General features: G+C 34.8%; 2 protein-coding genes across 2 annotated transcripts in view; both read left to right on the top strand.

Moving 5' to 3' along the window:
* The window catches only part of LOC309667344 (uncharacterized protein), a 180,913-nt gene that overhangs the window by 12,512 nt on the left and 156,130 nt on the right, over window positions 1–12,271 (top strand).
* The window catches only part of CEP57L1 (centrosomal protein 57 like 1), an 83,497-nt gene that overhangs the window by 68,048 nt on the left and 3,178 nt on the right, over window positions 1–12,271 (top strand). The gene's annotated exons all lie outside the window — the stretch shown is intronic.

Here is a 12,271-nt window from a genome sequence, read left to right as displayed (position 1 = left end):
GTTTTGTCAACCTGTAAACAAGGCAATTAATTTAACTCATAGCTAAAAGTTTTTTTTTTTCCTTCTGCATATAGGCTTCATTAAGAGAAATATTTTTTTAAGAATCAACAGACTTAAAGCAATGAAAGTTGGATGTTTTCTTCCCTTTCTAAAAATTCTTGAGTTCTCTATTTTAAATTTATAAAAGTGTTTCGTAGTCTCTGTAAGCCAATCAAAAAAGGAATGCAATTAAATTTAAGAGACTTACAATCTAATTTTTCTTTAGAGCAGGGTTTCTCAACCTTGGCACTATTGACATTTTAAGGAGATAATTTATTGTTTGGGAGGGCTCTCCTGTGCGTTGCAGGATAGTTAGCATCCCTGACCTCTATCCACTAGGCGTCAATAGCAACCCCATACACAAACACAATTGTGACACCCAATAATGTATCCAGATATGGCCCAATGTCCCCAGAGCAGAAAAGGATCAAGATTACTCCCAGCTGAGGACCACCGCTCCAGAAATAGGCAAAGGTGCTCAGAAAATATATGCCCTCACTTAACAGATAAACATATTAATCTTATGGGAAAGCTATGAAAAGAGCTCTGGAGAGTTTATAGCTGGACTTCTCTCTGTTTGTGTGTATGCTATTTTTGTAGTACTGTTCAATCAGATCGTGGGTTGAGCTGGGGGCACACCTTTAGGTTTATTAACACCCTGTTTTTGGACACCAAGCTGTTCCTCACATCTTTACTTGACTCACTTGTGTATTTATGCTTTCTTATTTTCTTTTGAGAGGAGAGAGGGTAAAAGGTATGCACCCAGAGCTTTTTAGATTTGTTGAAGTGGTCATGAATTTCTGGGCAAGCCAGTAGCCATCATTCTTATTCAATCACAAATTCAGGCTCGTTTGTAGAATGGTTATACAAACCAAACAAAACCTTTAAAGTCTCTCTCTACCCTTTGCTCTAAAACCATGTGAAAACAATTTCTAATTTTATCCATTGTGTATATTCTCTTTGATGGTAAATCTGGTATTGGAATTAGATATCCCTATATAGTGAGTTCAAATGACAACTTTTCTGACCTATTAATCTCAAATAGCATCCTGAGGAAGAGAGAAATTTAGCTTCAGAGAGAAAGTTATAATTGTAAACAGACTATTGTTAAAAGCTGTGCCTTCCTTTTGCAAAGAGGAAAAGAGTCTTTTTAAAAAATATACAAAAAGAACCAACAATCTTAGTTTTATAACATTAGCCACAGATGGATCAAATGTAATCAAAGTACAAAAAATTTATTGGCTGATGGTAGCAGCTCCAGATCTCCAGTGGCTGCTCTCCATTCCTGTGGGCACAAAAATATTTTTTTCTTAATTAATTTAAACTCAGAGTGTCACACACATGAAAAACAGCACAGAGGATATCATCAATGGTTAGGCAACAATAAAATAAATCAGTAATGTAGGGAATGATAAGAACAACTTCCCAACTTACTACTGAAACTGGTTATCAGATTGACTAAATCAATGTCTCAAGACCCAGAAGCAAAGGGAAGATGTATCTCAGATGACAAAAGATAACAAAATCCTCAAGACAAATATAAAATACAATCAGATATTCTGTCATAAAGACCTCATAAAGATCAGACAGTAAGAACATTAAAATCTATATTATCAACATTGCTGCCACCAAATGAGAAATTAGTGGTTGTGTACAAATTAGAACCAGCATGAAAACGAGACTTAACCAGGAAACAACCAAACAAACGTAAAGAGTCAGAAAAAGAAATAGAATCAACTAGATTAAAATCCTGTTGCTGAAAAGAACAAAGCTGAAGGCATAACCCTTCCAGACTTCAGGCAATACTACAAAGCTACAACATGGTATTGGCACAAAAACAGACATATAGATCAATGGAACAGAATAGAGAGCCCAGAAATAAACCCACACACTTACGGTCAATTAATCTTCAACAAAGGAGGCAAGAATATACAATGGAGAAAGAGTCTCTTCAAATGGTGTTGGGAAAGCGGATAGCCGTATATAAGTCAATGAAGTTAGAATAATCCCACACACCATACACAAAAATAAACTCAGAATGGCTTAAAGACTTAGGTATAAGACATGACATTATAAAATTCCTGGAAGAGAATATAGGCAAAACATTCTCTGACATAAATTGTACCAATGTTTTCCTTTTTTTTTTTCCCTAAATTTTTCAAAAATTTTATTTTATTTATTTTTGGCTGTGTTGGGTCTTTGTTGCTGCGTGTGGGCTTTCTCTAGTTGCAGCAAGCCCGGGCTACTCTTCGTTGAGGTGCACAGGCTTCTCATTGCAGTGCCTTCTCTTGTTGTGGAGCACAGGCTCTAGGCACGCAGGCTTCAGTAGTTATGGCACGCGGGTTCAGTAATTGTGGCTTGCGGGCTCTAGAGCGCAGGTTCAGTAGTTGTGGTGCATGGGCTTTGTTGCTCCGCAGCATGTGGGATTTTCCTGGACCAGGGCTCGAACCCATGTCCCCTGCATTGGCAGGTGGATTCTTAACCACTGAGCCACCAGGGAAGCCCTCTTTTTATTTATTTATTTATTTATTTTATTTATTTTCGCTGTGTTGGGTTTTAGTTGCGGCACACGGGACTTTTTGCGGCGTGCGGGCTTCTCTCTAGTTGTGGCATGCGGGTTTTCTCTCTCTAGTTGTGGTGCGTGGGCTCCAGCACACGTGGGCTCTCTAGTTGAGGCGCGTGAGCTCAGTAGTTGTGGTGTGTGGGATGTGAGATCTTAGTTCCCTGACTAAGGATTGAACCCACATCCCTGCATTATAAGGCAGATTCTTTACCACTGGACCACCACAGGAGTCCCTGGACCAATGTTTCCTTAGATCAGTCTCCCAAGCAAAAGAAATAAAAGCAAAAATAAGCAAATGGGACATAATCAAACTGATAAGCTTTTACACTTCAAAGGAAACCATAAATAAAACGAAAAGACCACCTGTGGACTGGGAGAAAATATTTGCAAATGAAGCCACTGACATGGGCTCAATTTCCAAAATAAACAAATGGTTCATACAACTCAATATCAAAAAAAAAGCAACCCAATCAAAAAAGGGGCAGAAGACCTAAAGAGACATTTCTGCAAAGAAATACAGATGGCCAACAGGCACACAAAAAGATGCTCACCTCACTAATTACTAGAGAAATCCAAATCAAAACTGCAATGAAGTATCACCTCACACCAGTCAGAGTGGCCATCATCAAAAAGTCTATAAATAATGAATGCTGGATAGGGTATGGAAAATAGGGAACCCTCCTACACTGCTGGTGGGAATGTAAATTGGGGCAGCCACTATGGAGAACTGTATGGAGTGTTCTTTAAAAACTAAAAATAGAGTTACTGTATGTTCCAGCAATCCTACTCCTGGGCATATATCCAGAAAAGATGAAAACTCTAATTCAAAAAGATACATGCACCCCAATGTTCATAGCACTATTTATAATAGCCAAGACAAGGAAGCAACCTAAACGTCCATTGACAGAGGAATGCATAAAGAAGTTGTGGTATATATATATACAATATTACTCAGCCATAAAAAAGAATGAAATAATGCCATTTGCAGCAACATGGATGAACCTAGAGATTATCATACTAAGTGGAGTAAGACAGAGAAGGACAAATATGATATCACTTATATGTGGAACCTAAAATATGACACAAATTAGCCTATTTACTAAACAGAAAGAAACAGACATAGAAAGCAAACTTACAGTTACTAAAGGGGAAGGGGGGAGGATAAATTAGGAGTATAAGATTAACAGATACACACTACCATATATAAAATAGATAAACAACAAAGATTTACTGTATAGCAAAGGGAACTAATATATTCAGTATCTTGCAATAACCTATAATGGAAAAGAATTGAAAATATATATATGTATATGTATAACTGAATCACTGTGCTGCACACCTGGAAGTAACACAATATAGTAAATCAACTATACTTTAATTAAAAACAACAACAACAGAAACTATTGCCACAGGAGATTCACCCTAAGACTAGAAAAAGATGCACCTCAAAGAGCTCTTGAGTTGCTCCTCATGGACAATGCAGTTTACTTGTCTCTGGCTGGTGAATACACCTCTGGTAGATAAATACAAAAAATCTTGGTGGAATCTCTAGAATTGTCAAAAGAATAGTCAGACACAAAGCATTTAGAAAAGTTTACTTCCAAGAAAAGTTTGCAAGAAACTCCAAGTTTTAAAAAGAATTGGTTCATCAAATAAAAAAATACAAAAAATGGGGGGAAAACCCCACAAAATTACCAACATTACCAAGTTTGTAGTTATGCAGTCCATGGTAGAAAAGACAGAAATTTTCTCACACAGTTGTCGTAGCCACAAAGGTTATCACAGATCTTCAACTATCAACATTGCAAAAACTTGGTGATAAAGTTGCTTTTATTAGGCAGTCAGTACTTATAAACAAAACCTAAGGATTCTTTTGTTTTGGGAAAGTGAACTAGGCACAGTGACCCTGTTTTTGGTTGCTTATTTTATTTCTTTCAGGGTACAAGTTGTTTTATTTTCTTATTATGATGTACACACTTACTGATAATGGCAGCAAAGCATTGTGTCAGTTTTGCTTCCACACATGCTTCCTTTGGTCCTTGGTAGTTACAAATCCTTCCATGAACAAATACTGAGGTGGTTTATTATTACTTAAGGTAAAAGACATAACAGTACAGAGGGGAAAGTCAAAGTTTGAGGGAAGGTGCTTTGGATATGAGGGATGTTTTGTCTTTTTTCTTGAAAGAAATTGTCATATCTTTGTGGACAAAATAATGGAAACTTAGAATGTATAGGATTAATATACAAATGACTAAGACAAATCATAAGAATTTGATCTTGCCCGACAAAAAGTCCTGGAGAAGGAGTATAACAAAATTAAATCTGCCAGGGTATTCCAGTGAGAAGGTAAATTGTATGCAAAAGCTGACCTTGTCATACCTCAAAGAAAAATGCATGCAGAATTATATACTTCTAGAATTTATATAATACTAAGAGGATTGAGGTACATTTAATCCATATCCGTTAGATGACCTCTTCCAAACAGCCAGGCACCTTGGTTTTTCCTAGAGATCTATTAGAGCAGTTTTTCTCAAAATGCAGATTATGATCCATTAGTGGATCCTAACATTGATTACTAGTGGGTTGTGACTAAAAGTTTGTTTTTAATGAAATAGAGTAGAAAATATGAGAATACATTTATGTAGTACTCTCAAGTAAGTATTGAGACTTCTACTTCAGGTAAGATTTAGTAGAAAAGCCACGCTCCCACTAAAATGATAAATTACAAAGTCATATGTTTAAAGTCATTGGAAAGTTATAGACACAATGAAGACTAGAAGAATTAAAATTCCAGAAAGGGAAGAACCCTCCTAGGTCACTTGACAATCCCTGGCTATTTTATTCCTTAGAACATTTACCAATTCTGGTCACAGTGACTCTGTTTTTGCATGAGGACTCTACTGGGACAAAGAAAAGCCAGGGGAGTTTTTGAAGGCCATGGATGCAGGCATGAGAGATTTGAATTTAAATTCTGAAAGATACCACTGGACATTTGCTGAATGCTAGAGTATAAAAGAAACTGGAGAACTGGCCAAGAAAGGCAGAATAAGATCTGCAGTCTCATGGTGAAGAGATAAATTCCTGCTAGAGAAAGAGACTGCATCAAACAGTCCCTCAAGTTTTTGCCAGATATTGAACTTGATGGGATGGGAGGCTAAGCTCAAAACTTTTGAAGGACAGAATTTCAGGGATGAGAAGAAAGGGAAAAGCCCAGCTGTCAGTCAAAAGTCTCAGAAGGCCATACCCAAGAAGGAAGCTGGATTGCAAAGTCATAGTGAAATCTGTCCACAGTGCTTAGGAGACAAACTCCCACCAGAGACAGGAAGTCAGCAAGAAATGCTTGATGAGTTTTCCTCTCAAGACATTTGCCAGATTTTAAAGCTAAATGAGGCGAGAGGCTAATGAGCTAAATTAAAACCTCCAAAGGCAGACTGAATCTCCCATAGTGTTTCAGGGCTGAAAGGAAAGAGACCTTCCAAGCTATTGATCAAAAGTCCAGGTGAGCCACACCTGAGGAAAACTGACAAACAAGAGGTAGACTGAGTCTAACTAAAACCAGAATCCAGCCCCAATCTAGTTCAGTTCCTGATGGGATTAAGGTGATCAACCCTTCAAATTATGCATCTAACAGAGGAAAGGGAGAACCTTTATGAGGGAAAATAACATCATTACAAGTCCCATTTGTTCATTTTATACCCCAAATATGGCATATAATAAATTATAAGGCTTGAAAAGTGGCAGGAAAATGTGAGTGATAAGAGAAAAAGCAGATAATAAAAGCAAACCCATAGATGATCCAGATATTGGAACTAGCAGGCTGGGACTTTAAAATAATTGTTTATATATATATATATATGTGTGTGTGTGTGTGTGTGTGTGTGTGTGTGTGTGTGTGTGTGTGTGTGCAGGGGAGTAAAGGAAAAGATGGACAAAATGGATAAAATGATGGATAATTTTGACAGAACTGGAATCTATAAAAATAATTAAATATACATTATAGATTAAAAAATACAACAGCTAAAATTGAGAATTCATTGTGCAGTTTTAGCAATAGCTTAGACTGAGCAAAAAGAGTTAGTGAACTTGAGGTCAGATAAGTTGATAGTACCCAAAACTGAAGCACAGAGACAAAAAGAATGGAAAGAATAAAACTTAGTATAAGAGACATGTGGAATACAGTGAAGCAATCAAATATATATTTAATTAGAGTCATAGAAGGACGAGAATTAGAGAATGGGGCAGAAGCAATATAGGCAGAGATAATAGTCAAGAAATTTCAAAAATTGATGATAGACATCATTCCAAACATTAAAGAAGCTCAGTGAACCTCAATACACAACAAGAATATATACAAAGGAAACCATAATTAAGTATATCATAGTTGAACTGCTGACAAAGATAAAATCTTAAAAGCAGCAAGAGAAAACAGGCACTTTACTTTTTCAAAAAGCAACAGTAGGGCAGATGACTATTTTACTGAAATTACGGAAGCCAGGAGATATTTAAAGTGCTAAAAGAAAAAAAAAAAGCTCTCAATTTTATGTACAATTAAAATACCTTTAGAGATCATAGTAGAAATAAAGATTTATTCAGACAAATGAAAGCTGAAAGAATCCATCAGGAGCAGACCCACACTATGAAAAATATGAAAGGAAGTTCTTCAGGCTAAAGGAAAATGAGCTCAAATGGAAGCACAGATCTTCAGGAAAGAAGAGCAGCAGGAAAGATAAATATATGGGTAAAAAAATTTTAATTGACTTTCAAAGTAGCAAAAATAAAAATATTGTGGAGTTTATATATAGAAGTAAAATAAACAGTTGCATGAATTGTAGGAAGGAGTTATGTGGATTTAAATCATTGTAAGATTTTTATTTGGATAGTAAAAGACTGTAAAAAAAAATTGCTAGCTTTAGAGTGGAAGACACGATGAAAACAAAAATTACTAGCTTAAGGTAGGCTGTAATAAGTCAAGAATATATATTGGAATCTAGAGGAGTAACTATCAAAGTGTGGCCTTTTGACTTAGCAGCATAAGCATCATCTGGGAATTTGTTAGAAGTGAAAATTTCCAGGTCTCCCCCAGACCTACTAAATCAGAAACTTTGGAGGTGAGGCCCAGAAGTCTATGTTTGAAGAAGTCCTTTAGGTGATTCTGATGCACACTAAAATTTGAGAACTATAAGTAACTACCAAAAGAAAATGGGTATAATTAAAAACCTAATAGAAGAGACAAAACAGAATAATAAAAATACTTGATTAATCCAGAGTAATGAAGGAAGGGAAGAATAAAGGAACAAAAAATAGGCAGGACGAATAGAAAAATAAATAAAATGAATAAAATACATAGTAAAATACATAGTAAGATTGTGCACTTAAACCCATCTGTAACAGTAATCACATTAAATGTAAATGAACTCAATGCTCCAATTAAAAGACAAAGATTTTCAGACTGGACTGAAGAGACAAAAAGACACAGATAGTTTTAAAGGATTAAAAAGATATACCATGTAAATACTAACCCCCAAAACAAAAACAAAACAAAACAAAAAAAACTTCTGTGACTATATTACTAATTTGTAAGTTTGACTTGAAGAAATATTACTAGAGATGAAGAGGGACATGTCATAATGATAAGTTTCAATTCAATGAAAAAAAATTTACAATCCTATTTGTATACAGCCATAATATAGCTTCAAATATATAAAACTAAAATGTCAGAACTAAATGAAGAAATAGACAAATCCATAATTATTATCAAAGATTTTAATATACCTGTCTCAATTTCTCATAAAAATCAGACCAATAAATCAGATATAAAAGATTAAGAACAAATGTGATCTAATTAACCTAATAGAACACTATTCCCAACAATAGCAAATATATATTCTTTTCAAGAGTATTTGGAACATTTACCAAAATAGATCATATGTTGGGCCATAAAGCAAGTTTAAAATATTTTTAAAAATTGAAGTCATGCAGGGTACGTTCTCAGAACACAGTGCAATCACACTAGAAATTAATAACAGAAATATAGAACCACTTCTAAACAACTTATAGGTCAAAGAAGAAATCACAATGGAAACTAGAAAGCATTTAAATGATAAATAATGAAAACACAACATCAAAATGGTAATGCAGCTAAAATAATGCTTAGAAGGAAGTTTATAGCTTTAAATGCATATCTTAGAAGACAGGTAAAAAATTAATGATCTAAACTTCCATCTCAAGTGCTAGAAAAAGAAGAGCAAATTAAATTTAAGATAGTAAAATAAATGGTATAATAAATGACTTAATAAATAATAAATATGTATATAATAAATTATAAATAAATAATTCAAAGGTATAGCTCAATTTGTATAATAAATTATATAAATAAATATCAATAATAGATGAATAATAAATGAGCAGAAATAATGAAAGAGAAGGCAGACATAGAGTAGACACAATAAAACTAAATATGGGTCATTTGAAAAGTTTAATAAAATTATTAAATCCCTAATAAGACTGATCAAGATAAAATAGCAAGTACAGAAATTATCAGTATCAGGAATGTAAAAGAAGACAGCAGTATACATCCCATAGACATTAAAAAGATAAAGGGCTGAGCAAACGTATGGACACCAAGGGGGAAAAGTGGCGGGGGGGTGGTGGTGGTGGGATGAATTGGGAGATTGGGATTGACATGTATACACTAATATGTATAAAATAGATAACTAATAAGAACCTGCTGTATAAAAAATAAAATTAAATTAAAAAAAAAAAGAGATAAAGGGCTTCAAATACTCCCTAACACCATACACAAAAATAAACTCAAAATGGATTAAAGACCTAAATGTAACACCAGACACTATAAAACTCTTAGAGGAAAACACAGGCAGAATACTCTATGACATAAATCACAGCAAGATCCTTTTTGACCCACCTCCTAGAGAAATGGAAATAAAAACAAAAATAAACAAATGGGACGTAATGAAACTAAAAAGCTTTTGCACAACAAAGGAAACCATAAACAAGACGAAAAGACAACCCTCAGAATGGGAGAAAATATTTGCAAATGAAGCAACTGACAAAGGATTAATCTCCAAAACTTACAAGCAGCTCATGCAGCTCAATATCAAAAAAACAAACAACCCAATCCAAAAACGGGCAGAAGACCTAAATAGACATTTCTCCAAAGAAGATAGATTGCCAACAAACACATGAAAGGATGCTCAACATCACTAATTATTAGAGAAATGCAAATCAAAACTATAATGAGGTATCACCTCACACTGGTCAGAATGGCCATCATCAAAAAATCTACAAACAATAAATGCTGGAGAGGGTGTGGAGAAAAGGGAACCTTCTTGCCCTGTTGGTGGGAATGTAAATTGATACAGCCACTATGGAGAACAGTATGGAGGTTCCTTAAAAAACTAAAAATAGAACTACCATATGACTCAGCAATCCCACTAGTGGGCATATACCCTGAGAAAACCATAATTCACAAAGAGTCATGTACCACAATGTTCATTGCAGCACTATTTACAAAAGCCAGGACATGGAAGCAACCTAAGTGTCCGTCGACAGATGAATGGATAAAGAAGATGTGGCACATATATACAATGGGATATTACTCAGCCTTAAAAAGAAACAAAACTGAGTTATTTGTAGTGAGGTTGATGGACCTAGAGACTGTCATACAGAGTGAAGTAAGTCAGAAAGAGAAAAACAAATACCTTATGCTAACACATATATATGGAATCTAAAAAAAAAAAAAAGTGGTTCTGAAGAACCTGGGGGCAGGACAGGAATAAAGACACAGACGTAGAGAATGGACTTGAGGACATGGGGAGGGGGAAGGGTAAGCTGGGACGAAGTGAGAGAGTGGTAGTGTATATATGGACATATATACACTACCAAATGTAAAATAGATAGCTAGTGGGAAGCAGCCACATAGCACAGGGAGATCAGCTCAGTGCTTTGTGTCCACCTAGAGGGGTGGGATGGGGGTGTGGGACGGAGACGCAAGAGGGAAGAGATATGGGGATATATGTATAGCTGATTCACTTTGTTATACAGCAGAAACTAACACACCATTGTAAAGCAATTATACTCCAATAAAGATGTTAAAAAAAAAGGTAAAGGGCTTCAAAGGGCAACATCAAGAAAGTGAGAAGATGACCCACAGAATGGGAGAAAATATTTGCAAATCACATATCTGATAAAGAACATGTATCTAGAATATGTGAAGAACACTTACAACTCATCAATAAAGAACCAAAAAACTCAATTTAAAAATGGACAAAGAATCTGAATAGACATTTCTCCAAAGAAGATATACCAATGACCAATAAGTACATGAAAAGATACTCAACATCATTAGCCATTAAGGAAATGCAAGTCAAAACCACAGTGAGATACAACTTCACATCCACTGGAATGGCTAAAGTAAAAAAGAAAGATGGCAAGTGTTGACAAGGATGTAGAGAAATTAAAACCCTCCTGCAATGCTGATGGGATTATAAAATGGTGCCCCTGCTTTGGAAAAGAGTCTGGCGAAAACCTTGACTTGGATATTTATAGCAACATTATTTATAATAGCCAAAAACTGGAAACAACCCAAATTTCCACCAACTGATGAACCAGTAAACAAAAGTGGTATTATAACCATATAATGGAATAATATACAGCCATAAAAAAGGACTGGTATACTGATACATGCTAAAACGTGGATGAACTTTGAAAACATTATGGGAAATAAAAGAAACCAGTCACAAAAGACCATGTATTATATGATTCCATTTATATAAAGTTTCCAGAATGGGCAAATCTATAGAGATAGAAAGTAAGTTAGTGGTTGCCTACTGCTGGGGGGTGGGGTGGCTTAGAGAAAAATGGGGAGTGACTGCTAATGGATATGGGGTTTCTTTTTTGGGTTATGAAAATGTTCTAAAATGAATTGTGGTGATAGTTGCACCACTGTGAATACACTAAAAATCATTGAATTGTTCACTTTAAGCAGGTTAATTGTATGGTGTATTAATTATATCTCAACATAGCTGTTAAAAATGTAATATAAAAGGGTATTATGAATAACCTTACACCAAAAAAAATCAACTTAGATGAAATGCTCTTTTAAAAAATGTATTAAAATGAATAAAAGAAAGAAACAAAAATGTGAATAATCATAATCTGTTAAAAATTTTGGATCTGTAATTTAAAACCCTCCCATAAAGAAAATTTCAGGCTGAGATGTTTCACAGATGAATTATTCCAAATATTTAAGGAAGAAATAATACCAACCTTAAACTTTCTCGGAATATAGAGGAGAAAGGAACAGTTCACAACATTTTTTTAAGAGGGTAGTATAATCTTGATACCAAAACCTGACATGAACATTTTAAGAAAATGACAGGCCAATTGTTCTCATGAACATAAATGCAAAAATCCTAAGCAACATAGTAGCAAAATGAGTCCATTTTTCTTTAAAAAAAAAAAAAAAGATAACAGATCATTGCCAAGTGGGATTTATTCCAAGAAAGCAGTTTTGTATTAACAACAGAAAATCTGTGAAATTCACCACATTAAAAAAATAAATGAGGAAAATCACATGGCTACCTCAATAGATGCTGAAAAAGCAACTGACACAATTCAATACCCATTCAAGAAAAACAAAACAAAGCTCTC

Source organism: Balaenoptera physalus (assembly GCF_965194825.1).
Source record: "Balaenoptera physalus genome assembly, chromosome: 9".
NCBI classification, from domain to species: domain Eukaryota; kingdom Metazoa; phylum Chordata; class Mammalia; order Artiodactyla; family Balaenopteridae; genus Balaenoptera; species Balaenoptera physalus.
Note: the sequence above shows the minus strand (reverse complement) of the source record. Positions and strands in the feature narration are given on the sequence as shown.